Source organism: Pristiophorus japonicus, chromosome 5, assembly GCF_044704955.1.
Source record: "Pristiophorus japonicus isolate sPriJap1 chromosome 5, sPriJap1.hap1, whole genome shotgun sequence".
Classification (NCBI taxonomy): Eukaryota; Metazoa; Chordata; class Chondrichthyes; family Pristiophoridae; genus Pristiophorus; species Pristiophorus japonicus.
In genome coordinates, this window is record NC_091981.1 from 77,366,308 (window position 1) to 77,385,741 (window position 19,434).

At 43.4% G+C, this 19,434-nt stretch overlaps 1 protein-coding gene across 1 annotated transcript in view; it reads right to left on the reverse strand.

Moving 5' to 3' along the window:
- Positions 1–19,434, reverse strand: part of LOC139264090 (E3 ubiquitin-protein ligase MARCHF11-like) — a 160,420-nt gene that overhangs the window by 32,792 nt on the left and 108,194 nt on the right. The window lies entirely within an intron of this gene.

Below are 19,434 nucleotides of genomic sequence, written 5' to 3' on the forward strand. Positions count from 1 at the left end.
AACGTGGTTTTATGAAAGGGAAATCATGTTTGATAAATCTGTTAAGAGTTTTTTGAAGATATAACTAGTAGGATGGATAAGGGGGAATCAGTGGATGTGATGTATTTGGATTTTCCAAAAGCATTCTACAAGATACGACACAAAAGGTTATTACACAAAATTAGGAATCATGGGATTGGTGGTAATATTTTAGCATGGATAGAGGATTGGCTAACTAACAGAAAACAGAGAGTCGGGATAAATGGGTCATTTTCAAATTGGCAAACAGTGACTAGTGGGGTGCCGCAGGGATCGGTGCTGGGTCCTCAACTATTTACAATCTATATTAATGATTTGGATAAAGGGACCGAGTGTAATGCAGCCAAATTTGCTGATGATACAAAGATGGGTGGATAAGCAAATTGTGAGGAGGGCACAAAAAATCTGCAAAGGGATATAGAGAGGCTAAGTGAGTGGGCAAAAATTTGGCAGATGGATTATAATGTGGGAAAATGTGAGGTTATCAACTTTGGCAGAAATGATAGAAAAGCAAATTATAATTTAAATGGAGAAAAATTGCAAAGTGCTGCAGTACAGAGAGACCTGGGGGTCCTTGTGCATGAAACACAAAAAGTTAGTATGCAGGTACAGCAAGTAATCAGGAAGGCAAATGGAATTTTGGCCTTTATTGCAAGGGGATAGAGTATAAAAGCAGAGAAGTCCTACTACAACTGTATAGGTTATTGGTGAGGCCACACCTGGAGTACTGCGTACAGTTTTGGTCTCCATATTTGAGGAAGGATATACTTGCATTGAAGGCTGTTCAGAGAAGGTTCACTAGGTTGATTCTGGAGATGAGGGGGCTAACTTATGAGTATAGGTTGGGCCTATACAATTGGAGTTCAGAAGAATGAGAGGTGAACTTATTGAAACTTATGAGGTAATGAGTGGGCTCGACAAGGGTGGATGCAGAGAGGATATTTCGACTCACAGGGGAAACTAAAACTAGGGGATATAGTCTTAGAATAAGGTTCTCCCATTTAAAACTGAGATGAGGAAAAATTTCTTCTCAGAGAGTTTTAAATTTATGGAATTTTCTGTCCCAGAGAGCTGTGGAGGCTGGGTCATTGAATATATTTAAGGCGGAGATAGACAGATTTTTGAGCGATAAGGGAGTAAAGCATTATGGGGAGCGAGCAGGGAAGTAGAGCTGAGTCTATGATCAGATCAGCCATGATCTTATTGAATGGCGGAGCAGGCTCGAGGGGCCAAATGGCCTACTCCTGCTCTTATTTCTTATGTTCTTATATACTTATATAGACAGGTTGACTGAGTGGGGAAGAACATGGGAAATTGAATACAATGTGGGGAAGTGTGAAGTTATCCACTTTGGTAGGAAAAACAAAAAAGTTGAATATTTTTTAAATAGTGAGCGACTGGGAAATGTTTGCATTCAGAGGTGTCTGGGTGTCCTCGTACATGAATCACAGAAAGTTAACATGCAGGTACAGCAAGCAATTAGGAAAGCAAATAGTATGTTAACTTTTGTTACAAAGGGATTAGAGTATAAGAGTAAAGAAGTCTTACTACAATTGTACAGGACACTGGTGAGGCCACACTTGGAGTACTGTGTACAGTTCTGGTCTCCTTACCCAAGGAAATACATACTTGCCTTAGAGGGAAAGCAACGAAGGTTCACTAGACTGGTTCCTGGGATGAGGGGGTTGCCCTATGAGGAGAGATTGAGTAGATTGGGCAATAAGGGAGTAAAGCATTATGGGGAGCGAGCAGGGAAGTAGAGCTGAGTCTATGATCAGATCAGCCATGATCTTATTGAATGGCGGAGCAGGCTCGAGGGGCCAAATGGCCTACTCTTCTAGAGTTCTTCTAATTCTTCTAGAGTTTAGAAGAATTAAGTGATCTCATTGAAACATATAAAATTCTTAAGGGTCTTGACAGGGTTAATGCTGAGAAAATGTTTCCGTTAACATATTTTACAGGGCTTGACTGGGTAGATGCTGGGAGAATGTTTCCCATAGCTAGGGAATTTAGAACATGGGATCATAGTCTCAGAATAAGGGGTTGGCCATTTAGGGCTGAGATGAGGAGAACTGTCTTCACTCAAAGAATTGTGAATCTTTGGAATTCTCTACCACAAAGAGCTATGGATGCTCAGTCGTTGAGTATATTCAAGGCAGAGATCAATACATTTTTGAGAACTAAGGGAATTAAGGGATATGTGGATAATGTGGGAAGGTGGAGTGGAGGTGCAAGATCAGCCATGATCTTGTTGAATGATGGAGCAGGCTCAAAGAGCCAACTGGCCTACTCCAGGTCATATTTCTTCTGTTGTTATGAATAGAAACCTCTGACCTGGATTTTGGATATATGGTCCAAAAGTAATTCGTTCAGTTAGTCTGAACTACTTATTTAATGTCTTGCTCAGAGACTATGTTACTCTAATCTTGTGATCATTTTAGGGTGCATAATTTTTTATCTTCAGTTACTAAGAACTGATTGGTCATACATCAGGGAATAATTGACAATTTTTCAGCTAGCCACCATGTTCCTTTACTTGCTGAGTTCCTAACCTCAAGCATGGGGCTAGGGAAGACATCAACTATTGATCTTGGAATAGCCCACAAAGAAGAAGAAAATAAGAGGGACAGTCACCCCATCTCCTACCAAACAGTGCCAGAGTGGCATTAGCTGAGACTTAGGAATAAGTTGTCTATTTCCTTGGCCATGGACCATGTATTATGGAAGGAGACCCAAACAAATGAGCATGGAGAAAATATCTTAAAAAGTATGAATTTTATCCTTAAATAGGAAACATATACCTATAGACCAATGCTTATAAGTTAGCTAAAATATAAAATACTCTGAAAAGTTAGCAATTGATTGGATATATGTCACTGGTAAACTTCACTGGGTCCTGAAGACATTGAGTCACAGCAAAGGGACTCAGTTTCTGGGATGGCCAGAACATCCGCTGTCCCTACAAGGCCACTGACATAAAGTGGAAGCAATGCATCCGGGAGGGCGCTGAGCAACTCAAGTCTCATTGCCGAGAGCATGCAGAAATCAAGCGCAGGCAGCGGAAAGAGCGTGCGGCAAATCTGTCCCAACCTCCCTTACCCTCAATGACTACCTGTCCCACTTGTGACAGGGGCTCTTGTATTGGTCTGTTCAGCCACCTAAGGACTCATTTTAAGAGTGGAAGCAAGTCTTCCTCGATTCCGAGCGACTGCCTATGATGACTGACATAAAAGCAAAATCCATGCCACAAAATCCAACAGTCTTATTTCTTAATCATTTGTTTCATTACACAATCCTTTAGGTATGCAGGAAATATAATTTTCCTCAGTGGATTATGGTGTGTTCAAATAAAATGTCTTGTTGGCTCTTCATTCTCACATAACCCAGCCTTGTTGCCGTCGTCCTCAGAATCACTTATGTCATCACATCAGGCTCAACGTCTTGTAATGACAGATATTCCTTGTTACTCTCCAACCATATTTTCTTCAGTCACAGTTCATACTTTTTTACATATCACAGTATGCTTGTGATGTGAATGGAAGGTACAGTTTTACTTGCTTATAATTTTTCACCCAAGATTTGTTTCCTTCCTTGATCACTGACTTTTGAATATGATTTTGTCTGCCTATCTGGATCACATCATTCTGCTTTATTATGTTCTAATATTGAAATGCTCTTTTTCTGATTCAATAAGGCAGATAGTTTATATGAGGTCTCACGAGAGTGGCATTGTAGTTTCTCATAAATTTGTGCAAATCTTGAACTTAAGCTCAATTAACTATTTTTTCAAAATATTTCCATAAATCTTCTGTTTTTTCTCATTTTTGTGTGCATCAAGATGTAGGACATTAGTGCTGAAGAAAGAAACATTTTCCATTTCAGCAACCATTGTCAGTATCAATCACTCTAATGGCTAGTTTAGCACAGCTAGGCTAGGGTTGTCCAATGGAAATTGCTGACTAGCCACAAGAATGGCTATGGTGACAGGGCTAGACTTTGCATTAGTGTCCAGATCGTCCAAAAGTGGGTGATGTTTATATCGTTTTTGTGATCGCTGGAATATCTGCCATTTTCAAACCCACTAGTTTCCATTTTATAATTTGGATGTTAGCCGTAGTGATGTGAAATGGGCGGTAGCGGTTTTTTCAGTCATGCAAGGCCGGCATCCATTGCAACGGTATTTTCCTGCATTTCAGGAGGTCAGGGGTCAGCTGCACATGCATTTCAGAGAGAGAGAAAGAGAGAGAGGGTTGAGTGTTGTTGGAAAGCTGTTGCTTTGGTGATTGGAGATTTGAGGGGATGAATTAAAAATAAATAATGGAACACATCGAGGAGGCCATGTTAAGTGATATTGGAGAGCTGGCGGAGGTGGGTGAAGGGAGTGATCTTGTTGAGGTGGCAGCGATGGGTGGCAGAAGACGTGCCAAGTGTTTTTCAGAAGAGGCAAATGCTGCCTTAGTCCACGAGGTGGAAACTCTTTGGGTGCAATTGACTCGGGGTGGTCGTGGGAAACCACCCCCCAGGGTGTATCAGAGAATTTGGGCGGAGATCGCCGAAGTCGTCTCCTCGGCAGCACACGATGTTTGTGAGCAGAACCAGTGCCGCAAGCGCTGGAATGACCTTTTTGGTTTCGGTAGGATAAGTATTACATTTATTTATATTTATTTATATAATTGTAATTGTAATGACGCAATGATGAATTTAAATGCAGATCTGATGTATTGTAGTTAGACCGGTAATCATTTCATCCAAATTTCGATCTTAAACAAGTTATTTGCAGACGGTAGATATAACCATGCATGTGATATGTATGATGTTTACGGTGGACTAGCATGTGTGTTGTGTTGCGTAATATTAATATCAATAATAATATGATATCTGTCAGTAATCTGCTGTCTGTTGTATCAGTATCTGTAACAGTACCTAGCAATGATTTTATGCCATGCCATGCTGTTGTCACCTTTTGCAAAAGAAACTTTCGAAGAATAGGACCGAGCAGCAGTGCATGGGTGGTGGCCCAGTGGACCTTAGCGCCCTCACTGATCTGGAGGAGCAAGTGCTGGCACTTGTGGGTATCCACAACTGGTCAGCCACCCGTGCTGCATTGGAACCTGTCCTCATGCCACATGAGTAAAGTATAAACCCTTGGGTGATGTAAAGTAAATTAATGCCACTCATTTCCGTATAATATGATTGATGATATGATGTATTTGATTGATGTAGTGTTATGTTATGTAATGTTATGTAATGAATGATGGAATCATGAAAATTATTGTAATGCAGATTTTGTACTATCATGATGTTCATTAAATGTGATGTCTGTCATTATTTTTATAGCAGTAGTGTTGCTCTCGTGCATATGTCTGTGTAGCGTTTGGATTCCCATGTGACCCTAGCACCCCCTTCTCCTCTAATTATCTCATTTATGTTTTCTAGCTCAGCCAAGAGTGCAGGCCTTGCAGGAACCGCAGGCGCCTATGGATCCGGTGGTGGTCACTGTTTCTGCGGGCAAGGAGCCCGGTATCTCGCCCATCCTGCTGCAAATCCTCCTCTCCACTGAGGACAGTGTAGTGGTGCAGGAGGAGCCTGCAGCAGTAGCTTCCAGTGTTCCTACGGCCACCTTGACCGAGGAGGCAGCGGGGCCAAGTGCTTTGCCGCATGGCACCCCGAATGATTCCATGCCGGCGCCGACCCCGCGGAGGTTAGTTTGGCGCAGTCGGACTACTCCAAGAGCGGTAAGTCTTAGTGTGGACATGGCAAACTTGTCCAGGAAGAGCGTCGAAATCGGTTGGGAGCTCCTTCAGGCAATGGGAGGTTTATCTGGCCAGATTGCCACTCTGTCCGCAAACATTAATGAAAAGATGACGCGGATAGCAGTAGCCCTGGAGATAATAGCCAGGAACACTGGTGCCAGAGGGCTATCAGTGGTCCCGGAATCCGGCACTGCACCCCAAGGTGTCGCACCCCCCCTTGCCAGAGACACCATTCGAGCCAGGAGGAAACTCTTGCTTCTGGCTTGGAGGACGTTTCCATCATCGGCCCAAACAACGGATCTGTCGTCACTACCCCCCAACCCCCCTCCAACTGCAGCAAAGCGGCTTGGAGTCGGTAGGGGAAGAGGAAGAGGTGGTGTTTTTAGACCCGGGGGGGGGGGGGGGGGGGGAAGGAAAGGAGGGGTGTGGCCGCAGGTAGCGATGGAGGGAGGGAATGGGTTTGTTACATGTTGTACATTTACTTTAAAAAAATGTGTTGTCTGTTGGGTGGGTGGGTGGGTGTGTTGGTTATTAGGGTAGTTGTTTAAATTGTTTGTTGTTGTTTTTCAATTTTTCACTATTGGGATGTTTTGGGGGAGGGGGAGTGCATGCGTTTTTGTTAAAATCCTTGTTGTAATTGTATTTTGTTTATAAAAGTTACTGCGATGTTAAAATGTTCAAAATTTGGGGTGTGGGTGGGGGAGGGCATATTGTTAATTCTTTATTAACATTAAAAAAAAAATTATTTAACTTAATAGTTGTTCATTGTCTTCAGATAGCTGTAACGTTAAACACTGGTGAGTCCAGCGAACAATAAACGTAACGTAAATCAACTGTAGATTAACTGTCACCAACGTAATGCAAACTGTTAATTTATGAGCTGCAGACACAACAGTCTTGCAGCTGCGTAACTATCACCAACATTATTTCAAGCAAAGCATTCATTTATGAGCTGCTGATGCAACAGTCTAGCAGCTGCGTAGCCACCACGGGCCCTTTTCTGCAGTCTAGAGGCGGGTTGGGGGCATGGTTTCAACATCAGCCTGATTGTCTTTCCCGAGGTCCACCTTCTCTTCTTTCTCTTCCACTTCTCTCTCCTGAGGTAGACCGGCAGTCCCATTTGGCAATTCTTGTCCCCTCCTGATAGCCAAGTTATGCAGCATGCAGCACACCACAATTAATTGACCGACCTGCTCAGGGTAGTATTGTAATTCGCCTCCTGAGTGGTCCAGGCATTTGAAGTGCTGCTTAAGCACTCCAATTCTCTTTTCAACAATATTGCTTTCATTGTATCGCTTCTCGGCTTCCATCTGGGGCTTACGCGGGGGGTGGGGGGAGGGGGGGTCATCAGCCAGCTGATAAGGCCATATCCTTTATCACTCAGCATCCAACCGTGTACTTGTGGCTGACTCTTAAACAGGTCAGAAACAGTGCTCTCATGTAAGATGTGCACATCATGGATGCTGCTTGGAAATTTTGCATTTACTGCCATGATTATTTACTTGTGGTCGACAACGGATTGCACATTCAAGAAGTGGAATCCCTTGAAAAGGTGCTCGCATATCAATGTGCGTGCAGTGTATTGCTCCCTGCACCTTGGGGAAGTTTGCTATTCTCGAGAAACCTAGAGCCCTCTCACTCTGTGCCTCCCTGGTCATAGGGAAGCTTATAAAGTCCATCCTCCAAGCGTAAAGGGCTTCAGTCACCGGCGAATGCAGCAAATGTGTGGCATGCTGAGAGATAGCGCAAATGTTGCCAGCTGAGGCCTGAAAAGAGCCCGATGCATAGAAGGAAAGTGCAGCAGTAACCTTGACCTCAACGGACAATGCGGTCCTGATGGTGCTGTTCGGCTGCAGATCCCCCCTAATGAGCTGGCATATCTCACTGATGACCTCCTTTTGGAAGCGCAGTGTTCGCGGATAAGTTCAGGTAAGACCGCTTCTCCCTGTAAGTGCGTCGGGTGTAAGTTCTCCTCCTCCTCAGTCTGCGACATCTTTGATTGGGCATAGAATGCTCTTCAATATACCTTCTTCCATCTCTAGTCTGCAGCATGTGAGTAGTCATCAATACAGGCTGAGAAATGACAGGCCCCATTACAATTACTATTATATGTATTCTTCAGAAATAATAAATGTTCCTCCTAAAACTCATAAAAGTAATTCAATTCGACCACAATATGATAAGATGTTTCTTCAGATTTTATATTCACCTTAAAAAACTCACAGATGAAATCAAAACTCCCCAGAACTTGAAGCAGGCTTTTATATGAAAAGTCCTTCGATTTACAAAATGGATTCCATAATGCTGGGTTAAGGTCAGATGAGTGCAGCTTTTTTTCAGTGTTTTTTTGGCGAGCGATATTTTCAGCGATATATGGGCGAGATGCTGAAAGTAACGCTCGGCGATATTCTGGGCAGTTACTGGGCGTTAGTTTCCTTTAAAAACTGTATTCTGGGTGGCGCACTATTGTTGATGTCATAAAAATATGGGCAGGCGGTCTAACTAACTCTTGGCATTAATTTGATGCCAAAACTAACGCTGGCGATAAATGGGCAATAAATGGACATTAGTTTCCAGTTTTAGGAAAAATGGGCGATAAATGGGCGTTATACTTCATCTCAGCTGTTAAATGGGCGGTAAATGGGCGGTAGCGAGGCAAAACTGATGAAAAGTCTAGCCGACAGTTTTAGCTACATGCACTATTTTTACTAGAAAATTCCTTAAATACCGTCACACAATATAGGTAAATGTATTTAACATGGACATTTTTATTAATAAAAATCTACCAACCTTCAGTAATCAAGGAACTAAAGCACCCATAATGATCAAAAAACACTCATACAATCTTACCATTTCACCATCAAACACAAAAAAAGATTAAAGTACACATACATATGCCAAGCGAATATGAATACTGAGATCATGGGCCCAGAAATTGCGGTCGGAGGCTTCAACTTGATAAATTTCTACGAATTTACCTGGTGGTCCTGGAGGTTTGGAGACTTGCAGTCCTGGGCCTCTACGCGAAGGCCTGTCTAGAGGTCCACATATCCCAGGGATTTAAGCACTTTGTATGCATTCCTGGGATCACGTGGGCTGGCCCAACCAATCCAAGTAAAGGTATTCCCATTCATACATGTGGTGAGTTCCAACTCACCATAAGTATGAATGGGAATACACCCAAAATACACAAGCCCTGAAAATAAATTTTAAAAAAACACATCACTTTTTAAAAATTAATCAAAATAGAACTTAATTAATTATTTAAAACAAAAATTTTATTTTTTGAAAAATAAATGTACATATTTTAAAGGGTCTAAAAATAAACTTACCTTATTTAATAGGATTTTAAGTGTTTAAATTATTGAAAAAAATGTTTTCTTCTGTCCTTTAAAAGTCTTACACTCATAAAAGTAAGAATTTCAAGGACATTCGCTGGGCAGAAGTTGGTGGAGGTTCTTTACTTCTGGATAAGTATGATCTTGCCAGATCGCAAGTTCCGGGTTTAGGCACACGAGCTTCACATGCCTAAAACCAGACCGTGCGCAGCTCGTACGTGCCTGTAGGGGCCGCAGATTTTGGGCCCATATGTTCAACAACTGTATATATTACTAATTTTGTTATTTACTAATCAGAAATGCAATTAGCTACATGTGGCTAGTGGCTAACGCATTTGTTGTGGTGTAATAATAAATACACTACGAGAAGTCTGTGAACAGTTAAAGAGTCGTTTATTTAATTTTCTCGAGGGGAGAGAGAAATACTGAGTTCTTACTCAGGTTCCAAGATTCTCTCTCTTCTCGAACACAAATTTGTTGGCACACTTATACAGGTACATTGACCTCTGTGGTCAGGACATGACCATCCGGCTTACACCACAATTGCATCAATAAGCATATGACATTGGAAAATATTTCCATAGTACATATTTGACATTTTCAAGTTGCGCCTAACTAGCGGGCTAACAACGTCGTTTTAGTTCCGTGGTTTGTATTTCTCGATCACGGTAGACACTCTTATCTATAAAGATGTATGTTCATTTTGACCTGCGGTTGCTATCACTGTCTGCTAGTCTAACAATAATCAGGTAGCACAGTTTGCGATTTCTAGCAGCTAGGCTACATCCTGTAGGATACTTTCCTATCATTGCTGTCTCAGCTTGTGCTAACCTATTTTCTATGCTAAGGTGGATTCTAAATATACCCACTTCAATCCCCCATTTTGGCCCTTGGCTACCCCGTCCAAGGAGACCAATCCCATTCTACATGTTGTGCTTCCTTGTACGTCCCACCCCCTTTATGCAGCGGCCACTACAGGGTTAGGGAGGTCCAGTGCCTTTTAAGCTCTAAATAACATCTTCTTTGAGTAACTTCACTTGCTCCTTAACTATTGCTTTTATTCCTACGTTTAGAACAAGCTATACACGTCATTATAAACCAGGTTAATGCCAATACCAATTGTAGCGCTACCAGTACATGAGAGATAATGCGAATCCAAGGGTGGTGTTTACAATTATGCCTCAATTCCAGGTTTGTTCGTATCACAAAGCCTTATGGAAGTCATGCCCAATCTCCTTCCCTAATTCTCATAACTCCTGCTTTAGGATGTGGTATCGATTTATATTCTCCTTCAGGGGATCCTTTATCTCCTTCAGGTCCTTTGGGAGATGGAGTATGGGTGCTGCGAGGTGTTCCTCATACAGCCCCAGATCCGCCCTTAATTCATCCGTTAGATTCAGAGTGATAGTCCTTCGTGCATGAATGTAGGTCATTCGTGCGCATCCTATGGTTACAGGTAGACTGGGGGTGAAGCAGAAGTTGGGGTTAGTAATGTTTTATTCTAACCCACCATAATCGTAGGTCCGCTGGCTTGTGACCATACAGTATTTGCCCCTACCGCGGTAGGCAGAGTGTGTGGGTTCGGGCTCCGCTGGACACATCCAACTATCTGGATGAACGCGCACCCATCTCTACTAGCGTGTCCTACTGGGTGTGGGCAAATAATACTGCTACTTACCCTACGGCAACCCGTCAATGAGACCCCTCTCAAAGTTCCGTTTCCTCTGATTGCGTATTTATCCATTGGGTAATACCGTAGGTAGTCCTTTCCCCTGATTAGCCCTATATTCTCCACCTCGTACTGTGGGTATGGCCCAGTTTTCCTGTCTGGATGGGAATCATGAGAACCATCCCACCAGAGAAGAGTGTGAGTCCACGCACCCACCTGTGACTGGGTACACCCGGGTCATCCCCTTCAGGGTGTATGCATCCAGGGTGCCCGGATGTTGTGTTAAGTGGAAGAGAAGGGTACTGTTGATCCAGTCTAGGACTCTTCCTTCCTGGATTTTTTCCGGGTTATGGTGGATCTGTCATAAGAACATAAAAAATAGGAGCAGGAGTGCGGTTCATCTGTTCCACCATCCCTGAACTCTGGGGTGGTAAGGGATGTGAAATTTCTGTTTGATGCCTAATGTGGTGCACAATAACTTTACTACCTGCCCTGTGAAGTGGGTTCCTTGATCATAGTCAATTTTGAGTGGGTATTCCCCAGCAGGGAATTACCTCTTCTGCAAGAATTCTTGCTACAGTCGTTGCTGTGCAGTTTCGGGTAGCATGTGAACAGATCTATTATCACTCGACAGTATTTTCTTCCTCGAAAGTTTGGCAGTGGCCCTGTAAAATCAATTTGTATGTTCTCCCACGGCACCCGTGGGCATGGCTGATGGGCCATTTTTATTTTTACGGCCTTCCCCGGATTATGTTGGGCACACGTAATACATTGCTGGCAATACTTAGCAATGTCGCGTCCCATTCCTGGCCACCACCAATCTCGGGAGGTACTGATTATCATGACATCAAGCCCGGCATGGTTAATGCAATGGTGTAGTTCCATGAGTATCTTCCTTATACAAGAGGGGGCTAACATCTTTCCGTCCTTTCTCTATAAGAAGTCCGGGCCAGGCGCTCCTCTCCTCTTTTCCCATTCTGCCTTCTCCCCATTGCTCATATCCGCGTGTAATTTGACTATATTTTCTGTAGTTACACTGCAAACTGATTCTATTTTTATTTCTGCGGATGTGGTCGCCTTGCGGACAGCGTTACCTGCGGCTTCATTGCCTCTCTGAATCTCGTCCACCACCCATTGGTGGGCTTTCACCTTAATCACTGCCACCTTGGCGGGTTTACTAACAGCATCTAACAGTCATTTATCCGGCTATCATGTTTGATAGCCTCGCCGGAGGTGACGAACCCCCATCTTTCCCAGACGACCATGTACTATCCCAAAGGCATATCTATTATCTGTATATATATTTACCATTTTTCCTTCGGCTAACAACAGGACTTCGGTCAGCGCCGTCAGTTCTGCTACTTGAGCTGCGAGACTTCCGTCCAGTGCTCCTTGTGTTAACATTTGCAAATGTTGGTCTACTACTGCCCATCCCGTGCGGGGATATCCATTTATGCATCGTCGAGATCTGTCTACATATAACGATAGATCCGGATTCTCGAGGGCTACCTCGCTCAAGTTCCCTGGGGAGTCTTCCCATTCTAGTGCGCTACACTTGTGGCTCTCCCTCACACAGGATTCCTTCCACTGAATTTTATCTGGTATCCCTATCTTTTCTGATTCATCGTGGGGTAGTAGTACTGCCTCCCATTTTGCTCGGCGGACATTGGAGTCTGCCCTGAGCTTTCCAGTGTTCAACATTTCCACCAGAGTGTGTTTTCTGTCTAAGACAATTTCACCCGTCATAACGACAGGTTCATTGATCTTAACTGACCATGTGGCACAGTCACAGTAGCCACGCATCTGGACAGGCCTGCGGCTACTGCCCATTATTGTGTAAGCTACGGGTCTCATTCTGTCCCCATGTATCTGTCACCACGGCTCCATAAAAGCCTTCCTGGTTCTCATATGTGTGGAACGGGAGGTCTATATTCGGGAGTCCTAGGCCCAACACGGACATTAAGGCTTCCTTCAGATTTCCGTATGCTGCCTCTTGTTCGGGACCCCACTCTATGGTTTCTCGGGCCGATTTCCCTCCTTTTACCAATCATTGTGAAATTGGGTATGAAATTTCTACAGTAGTTAAAAAAATCCCAGTACTTTGCGCACTCCTCGGACTGTTTTGGTTCTGGGCATGATCCTAATGGCCTCTTTCCTATAATTGGACATTACTCGGGATATTTTGTGCCCCAGTATTGGACCGTGGTCTGTCCGATCTGTACCTTCTTGGGGTTTACCTTAAATCCTGATTCTTGTAAGGTTTCTAAAATCTCTATGAGTGCTCCAGTGTGACCCCTTTCGTCCTCTGAGGCTATCAACAGATCAACTACGTACTGTAGTACAGTACTTCTGTAAGGTGTCAGGTCCACTTTCTCTTTGGTTCGACTCATAGTCCGGTGAAATATCGCCGGGCTATTGTGGAACCCTTGTGGGACCTGTGTCCAGGTATATTGGTGGTCCCCTACTTTGAAGGCAAATTTATCCTGGGACTCCTTTGCCAGTGGTATGGACCAAAATCCATTGGCTATATCCAGCACGATGAACACTGTGTGTTCAGGTTTCAATCCATTAAATATGGTGGCCGGACTAACTACAATGGGGTGTTGGTGAGGGGTCACCTTGTTAAGTGCTGTATAGTCAATCGTCACCCGATATTTCCGCATGGGCCATACGGAGGAGTTGGTCATCCCCTCTACCTTTCTTATTATACCGCTCTCTAGTAAGTCCCTGACGATTTGTTTTACGTCCTGCATGGCCACTGGTTTAATCGGATATTGACGATGGGGAGTGATATATATGTAAACTTGTATTTACCTTGTACAGCCACCAGAGGGCTCATCCCCTGGAGTCCAAAGGGATCCCATAATGTTCTGGCAAATAGGTCCCCATCGATCCAGAGCCTTCCAATCCCATGTTAATAATTGGGTATTTCCTATTCTGGCGTGCCCATCGAAATTACTTTGCTCTCCAAAGGTATTAGTTTTCTGGCCATTAGCCTTTATCCAGACTATTTTCTTTTCTCTAGGATCTACCAGTGCCCCCAATTGGTCCATTAGATCTATTCCTAAGATCGTGCCTTAATTGTTGGGCATTACATAGAATTAGGCCGGTAATAGAATTCCGGCCACCCCTAGTAAAATGATCTTGCTCAACCTGGCAGTAGTGTTTGATCCTCCCACCCCCATTACTGACATTGTATGTCGAGTGGTGGGTAAAGGGAGGTCTGTAGTAGGGACTGATGCCCCCGTATCCACCAACATATCGCTCTGCCGGCCTCCCAACACCGATGTCACATGGATACTTGGGTCATTTCTACTCTGAAGAGGGGCTGCTGATTTCAGTTGCGTGCCAGGACTTTTAGGGCCTGGAGCAGGTGCTGGTCATTCATCTTTGGGGATCGCTGAGGTGGGTCGGTCTGTGATATAGGTCCTTGACCCTCACATCCTCCACCTTTAGACCAGCAATTTTCTTTAGTGTGTCCAGGGCGCTTACAATTCGAGCATCCCGGATTCTGTCTACAATCCTTTTTTAAATGGCTGGTTTTCTCACAGCCAAAACAGACTGGAGGTCCTCGATCCCCTTGTCCTCCGACCGCGGCTACTTATGTTTTTATTTGTTTGACATTGTTGTCGCTGTCTACCTGACATGCCCAAGTGACCAGGCCATCGTAAGTATCCGTGGCTACCACCCACATTGTTACGCTTTTTTGATGTTCCGCAGATAACCCATCTTTAAACATTCTTTTGAATGCTGGCTCGTTCTGCAGCGGGTTGTCCTGACCTGAGTATTCTTGGTAGGCCGTCCATAATCCTTCCCTATATTCGTTACCGTTTTCATTTTTCTTTTGTCTTTCTAACATTATTAATGACCAATGTGGCTGAATTTAACCCAGGGCATTTTGTACCGTGTCTATCCACGCATATAGGGCTATTTCCCTGTTCGCCGGTGTTGCCCTATATGCGGGACATCATGTCCCGTTCCTCTGGTCGACGGTCAAGGTATTCCACCGATCGCACAGACATTTTGCCCACACGGTTTGATGGACGTCTTTTTCATGCATGTTATGTATTTCAGCCGTCTCCCTCAACTGCCTCTAAAAGTCGGTATTTCCATGCCGTGTTTTAAGAGGTGGTAAATCCTTTATTATACCATGTTTCTCCAGTGGAGTAAATGGGGTAGAATACATCTTCCCATGTCCGTCATGGTTCATTGATCCCTTTAGAGGAAGCCATGGGTTTCGGACCATGCTCTTGTGACTCTTCGTCACGGGACATATTCTGGTGCCGTTGCCCCTACTTCCTTGTAAGGTGGTGGAGTATCGTAGTTATCTTCTGCCCATCCAACCCCACTAAATCTACCAATTCTCTGTTTCTGATCCAAGATTCCCTTAGTTTTTTATTTTCTTCCCTTAATTGTTTTAGTTCTTCTATTTTGGGTTTTGCCAATTCCTTGTATTTCAAAAATTGTCACGCTATAATTATGCCGACTTTAGATGCCCTTTATCGTTTCTCTTTCTACCATTCTTTCTGAATCAGTGGCTCTTTAGGCAGATCCCATCCGGCCTTCACCATTTTATCCCTGGCGGTCCTCGGCGTAAAACCTCGTGAGCGATCCTTGCGGTCCCCAGTCTATTTTACCTCCGTCGGCCATACTATGGTCTGAACCGATACTTGATGGTTTAATCTCCTTTTTAGACAACTATCAGACACTCAGGTACTTCCTAGACCTAGATCAACTTTGTCTGTGACTGTTATCCAGGTACCGTTATATTGTATCTTCTACACTTATACAATTATAACTTAATTACTTCCAACTTGCTGACATATATCGCTACCACAATTTTCCTGGTAATTACTTTAATCTAAATGACTCAATTACAGAAAATACGAGTTTTACTGTTCCGCAGACTTCTTCCAAAGTTCGGATTCCCTGCTCAACCAACACGTGCCGTCACAGATTACATCGGATTTTAGAGTGGTATTTTAAAATTCTCACTCCGTGATATTCTGCCAACGGTCATCTGTTTGCCTTCCATGAAATCCTGTTCGTGACGCCAATTGTTGTGGTGTAATAATAAATACACTACGAGAAGTCTGTGAACAGTTAAAGAGTCATTTATTTAATTACCTCTAGCGGAGAGAGAGATACTGAGTTCTTACTCAGGTTCCAAGATTCACTCTCTCCTCAAACACAAATTTGTTGGCACACTTATACAGGTACATTGACCTCTGTGGTCAGGACATGCCATCCAGCTTACACCACAATTGCATCAATAAGCAAATGACATTTGAAAATATTTCCACAGCACATATTTGACATCTACAAGTTGTGCCTAACTAGCGGGCTAACAAAGTCGTTTTAGCTCTGTGATCTGTATTTCTAGACCACGGTAGACACTCTTATCTATAAAGATGTATGTTCATTTTGACCTGCAGTTGCCATCTCTGTCTGCTAGTCTAACAATAATCAGGTAGCACAGTTTGCGATTTCTAGCAGATGGACTACATCCTGTAGGGTACTTTCCTGTTTGCTGCTGTCTCAGCTTGTCCTGACCTATTTTTTATGCTAAGGTGGGATTCTAAAAATCCCCCCTTCAGTACTGGACAGCACTGAGCTAGAAGCAAAGAAAACTCCATATCCTCTCCCAACAACAATGTGCCTCGACCCAGCCTCAAAAGTATTCCCTACCTCTCCAGTGTAGCAGCTTTTTTCAATTCTCACACCAATCATCCGATGGCCTGTCTGTGTACCCATACGCTCTAGGAACTGGATTGACTGCCCAAACACATTTCACATAGGATCCTTACAGCCAATAGACAGAGAAAACGTTCAACTCACTTCCCCCATCAGTCTTGATAATATCTAAAATGCTATGAACTGCAAACATATTGTTCCAATATGGCAGGTGTCAAGTGTAAGTTACAGTATTTCAACTTCTGGAATCCTTGAAACCTTAGAAGTAGTTTTACAAATTCAAACTACTGGCAGGAAAGCTCCATGCCTGGGCACAGAAATTCACAAAATTATATCTGTTGACTAATCATCTATGATTACGAGCAGGTACTTGCCAAATGAAAAGCATCCACAGAAGCCAACTACTTACATTCTGCACTTTGTATTTTCCTAGCAGGATTTCACAGCTACCTCAACTTGTTGGCAATGGCAATGGCAACCACTCTTTTTCATGTAGTGACAATTTTGTCTTCAGGATTTCTTGGTAATGACTATGTGCAAGGCTCACAGTGCAATCTTGTGATGTTACAGGTGTAACAGATATATCCGGCTAGAATTAGTTTGCCCCCAATAGGGCACGGGGTCGCAATGAGGAACCAATGCATGCCTATTCAAAGTAATGCAGGCAAGTATGCTAACTTCATGCTGTCTGCTGATTAACATGATTGTGGTGCTCAGCCCAGTGCTGAATGCACTGCTGAATGGTTGAATGCTCAGCAGGGGGCCCAAGTTCATGCGAGGCTAGTACCAATTAAAGCTAGCCTCCACTTCTTAAAGCCAGTCTGCACCACTTAATAGCTGACTCAACTGGCTGGGGTTAGAGTCTGAGTAGGAAAAAGTACTGCTGATGTCACAACAGGGGAGAGAGCATGCTCCAAGGTTCTTAGTTGCAGCACTGGACGCCTTTATGCAGGAGATGAACATGAGAAGAAAGGTCCCGTTTCCATAGGGGGCCAGAAGGTCCTTATAGGCAAATGCAGAAAAGTCAATGGGAGCAGATAGCCATCATGGTCAATGCAAAGGTGTAGCCCCAAGTACGTGTACACTGTACAGGAAGAAGTTTAATGACTTCACACGAGGGGTCAAGGTCACTGAACTCATCTACAAATGCCATATTCAACCAATTGCACCACAAGCCTCACACAATGTTCAATGCACCATACCCCCAATCACTCACCTACCAACAATCTCTACCAAACAAGACTCATACCTCACATTCATTGTTTCACTTCACCCGCACACATTTACCACTGCTACATAAGAACATAAGAAATAGGAGCAGGAGTAGGCCATTTAGCCCCTTGAGCCTGCTCCGCTATTCAATAAGATCATGGTTGATCTGATCATGGACTCAGCTCCACTTTCCTGCCCGCTCCCCATAACCCTTTACTCACGTATTGCTCAAAAATCTGTCTATCCCCGCCTTAAATATAGTCAATGACCCAGCTCCACAGCTCTCTGGGGCAGAGAATTCCATAGATTTACAACTCTCAGAAGAATTTTCTCCTCATCTCAGTTTAAATGGGTGGCCCCTTATTCTGAGACTATGTCCCCTAGTTTTAGTTTCCCCTATGAGTGGAAATATCCTCTCTGCATCCACATTGTTGAATCCCTCATTACCTTATAAGTTTCAAGAAGATCACCTCTCATTCTTCTGAACTCCAATATGTATAGGCTCAACCTGCTCAACCTACCCTCATCTCCAGAATCAACCTAGTGAACCTTCTCTGAACAGCCTCCAATGCAAGTATATCCTTCCTTCCATAAATACGGAGACCAAAACTGTACGAAATACTCCAGTTGTGACCTCACCAATACCCTGTACAGTAGCAGGACTTCCCTGCTTTTATACTCTATCCCCCTTGCAATAAAGGCCAACATTCCATTTGCCTTCCTGATTACTTGCTGTACCTGCCTACTAATTATTTTTTTCATGCACAAGGAACCCCAGGTCTCTCTGTATTGCAGCACGTTGCAATTTTTCTCCATTTAAATTATAATTTGCTTTTCTATTATTTCAGCCAAAATGGATAACCTCACATTTTCCCACGTTATACTCCATCTGCCAAATTTTTGCTCACTCACTTAGTCTGTCGATATCCCTTTGCAGATTTTTTGTGTCCTCACAATTTTCTTTCCCACCCATCTTTGTATCATCAGCAAACTTGGCTACATTACACTTAGTCCCTTCATCCAAGTCATTAATATAGATTGTAAATAGTTGAGGAGCCAGTGCCGATCCCTGTGGCACCCCACTAATCACTGTTTGCCAACCGGAAAATGACCCATTTATCCCGACTCTCTGTTTTCTGTTAGCCGACCTCTATCCATGCTAATATATTACCCCCAACCCTGTGAGCTTTTGTCTTGTGCAATAACCTCTTATGTGGTACCTTATCAAATGCCTTTTGGTAAGCCAAATAAATACACCACATCCACCGATTCGTTACATCCTCAAAGAACTCCAACAAATTTGTCAAACATGATTTCCCTTTCATAAAACCATGCTGACTCTGTTTGATTGAATCATGCTTTTCCAAATGTCCCGCTCCTGCTTCCTTAATAATGGACTCCAGCATTTTCGCAACGACAGATGTTAGCCTAACTGGTCTATAATTTCCTGCTTTTTGTCTGCCTCCTTTTTTAAATAGGGGCGTTACATTTGGGGTTTTCCACTCCACTAGGAACACCCCAAAATCCAGAGAATTTTGGTAGATTACAACCAATGTATCCACTTCTGTTAAGAACCTAAGATGTAAGCCATCATGTCCAGGGGACTTGTCCACCTTTAGTCCCATTATTTTACCTAGTACTACTGCATTAGTGATAGTGATTGTATTAAGTTCCTCCCCCCATAGCCCCTTGATTATCCACTATTGGCATGTTTTTAGTGTCTTCTACCATGAAGACCGATACAAAATAT